Source organism: Vicugna pacos, chromosome 20, assembly GCF_048564905.1.
Source record: "Vicugna pacos chromosome 20, VicPac4, whole genome shotgun sequence".
Taxonomy (NCBI): Eukaryota; Metazoa; Chordata; class Mammalia; order Artiodactyla; family Camelidae; genus Vicugna; species Vicugna pacos.
In genome coordinates, this window is record NC_133006.1 from 40,734,409 (window position 1) to 40,736,910 (window position 2,502).

General features: G+C 55.8%; 1 long non-coding RNA gene across 1 annotated transcript; it reads left to right on the forward strand.

Annotated features, from left to right (window-relative positions):
• Positions 1-215: 215 nt before the first annotated feature.
• On the forward strand, positions 216-1,924 carry LOC140687831 (uncharacterized). The gene is made up of 3 exons (XR_012062448.1): positions 216-409; positions 936-1,038; positions 1,663-1,924. It is a non-coding gene; the product is annotated as an uncharacterized lncRNA (long non-coding RNA).
• Positions 1,925-2,502: the final 578 nt, after the last annotated feature.

The window sequence follows — 2,502 nt, forward strand, 5'->3', positions numbered from 1 at the left end:
CTGGTCCCAGGAGCAGGGCAGACGGGGCCCAGTGGCGGCTCCCCGAGAGGTCCGCATTTTCCCTGGGAAGCCAGAAGTAACGAAGGCTCCCCACAAGGAGCCCGCCGCCCTGCAGGGGAGACTCCCCAGGTCTTTGGGGGCTAGAAGTCCCTGCTGGGCAACAAAGAGTTAACCCAGGTCTCTATTTCATTTCGAGCCAGGTGGAGTGGCTGTCGCTCCCCCTAGATTCAGGGTGAGACATCATTGCATTAGCGCCTGAATTCCTGAGATGAGAAGCCTTGAGAACTGGGTGCAGGGATGGGAACAAACTAACCGGGCAGCTCGGGGCTTCCCACGAGGTCCAGCAGCACGTCATCCCTAACCCACCGAGGGGGCAGGCGCTCCTCCAGCAGGAAACGGTTAGACACAGGTACCTGGGACTGCATTCTGTTGCTGCCGCCGCCGCCACCAGTGTGTTTAACTGGGAAGGGAAAGGGAGTCACGGAGACGAGGTTTTCAGCCACAGAAGGCCCCGGCACTTGCGGACTTTCTGCTCCGGGGCAGGCATGCTGCAAGGCCCTTCCACGTTGACTGTTTCACTGTATGCATCACAGTAACCCCGCGAGGCAGGCATGTTTACACCTTTTGTTAAATGAGGGTGCTGAGACCCAGAGGTAGCCAGAGAGCTGGGCCCCGGCACAGGTGCTCAGTAATGAGAGACCGACAAGGCCTGCCCGGGTCACAGCCAGCAGCAGAGATCCAAACGCAGGTCCTAACGGTGCCTGCCCCAGCTGCCCCCACTCGGCCCTCTCTGCTTCCTCATTCCCGGCAGGAGACCGCGGGGCCGGCATCAGGGATGGGCTCTGGCTCCTGGGGGAAAGCTCCAGGTGGGAGGAAAGAAAGCGTTTTCTTAGGGAAACCTGCCTTTAGAAGAGCAGCCAGACTTCTCCCTGCAGCCCGCGGGCGGATCCCTCCGAACACCAGGGTCGTCTCGCATACTGGGGCTGGAGAGCCAGACTCCGAAATTTACAAAAGAAAAAGACCCCAGGCTGGTGAAATGTGAGTTACGTTTGTTATGTAATTGGGCTTTTCTCAGGTGGCAGGGGTCCTCAAAGTACCTGCTTCTTTTCTGAAATTTACCTTATTATAATGACAATGAAAAAGAAAAGAAAAAAGAAAAACCAGAGCCACACGGGTTGGGGAAATTCTGAGACATCCACGTATGGTGGGAAGGCTCTCTGCTCCTAGAATTTTAACTGCTGGATAGAAACGGACATAGGAATCGGGTTTCCAACCAGACTCCCCCGGAGTTTCAGAGGAGCACACGACACTGCTCCCGGGATCCCTCCGAGGCGTCCCACAGGCACACACCTCAGCGGGCCTAAAACCCACCGAGCCAGCGGCCGCTGCACCCACCTGCGCCCACCGCCAGGGAGAGTGCCCCTGCAGGACCCCTTCCGGTTGGCAGCGTCATCATCCACCCAGCCCCTCCAGCTGGACACTTGGGATTCCTCCTAGGCCCTCCCCGTCCCTGCTTTAGCAGGTCAGCCGGGTGCTACGTGGTCATCTCAGCACCGGTACTGCCCCTTGGCATCGCTCTCCGTTCTTAGGTGCTGACTTCTCAGCCAGTCTCCCTGATTGCAGTCTCATCAGTGGTTCCTGAGAGCTCTCTCTCAAATCCAGATCTGTCCATGACACTCCCCTGCGCTCCACTGTCCATCACCCACCAGCACTGAGGAATCCAGAGCTCAGGCTCCTTGCAAGGTGTAAGATTGTGCTCGGGCCCCAGAGATGAATGAGTCAAGCCTGCCTCCCAAGTCCTTACCATCTCGGGAAAGAAGCACCACGGCGAGGGTTTATTCTATTGTCCACTTGGCTAGGTCAGGTGTGTTCATTTGCTCGGGCTGCCGTGCAAAATACCAGAAACTGGGGGGCTAAAACAACAGAAGTATTCCCTTGCAGCTCTGGAGGCCGGATGTCCAGGTCCAGGTGCCAGCAGAGCTGGCTTTCCCTGAGGCCTCTCTCCTCGGTGAGCAGACAGCCGCCTTCTCGCTGCGTTCTCCCACACGTGTGCCTCTCTGCTCGTGTGCACCCCTGCTGTCCTTCTGTGAGTCCTGATCTCCTCTTCTTTGAAGGACATCAGTCAGATGGGATGAGGGTGCCCCTTAGAAGGCCTGTTTTACCTTAATTGCCTCTTTAAAGGTCCTGTCATCAAATACAATCACATTCCAAACACACAGGGGGCTGACTTCCACATATGTACGAATTTGGAACAGACACAGTTCAGCCCATAACAGCCATAGTGCCCAGTTTGGGGTCAAGCACCAGTCTAGATGTTGCTGTTAAGGTATTTTTCAGATGCAATTAAAATTTAAATCAGTAGACTTTGAGTAAAGCATATGAGCCTCCACTGTGTGGGTGGGCCTCATCTAATCAATTGAAGACCTTAAGAGAAAAGACGGAGTGAGGTCCCCTGAAAAAGAGGGCATTCTGCCTCCACACTAGCTTTGGACTCCAGCTGCA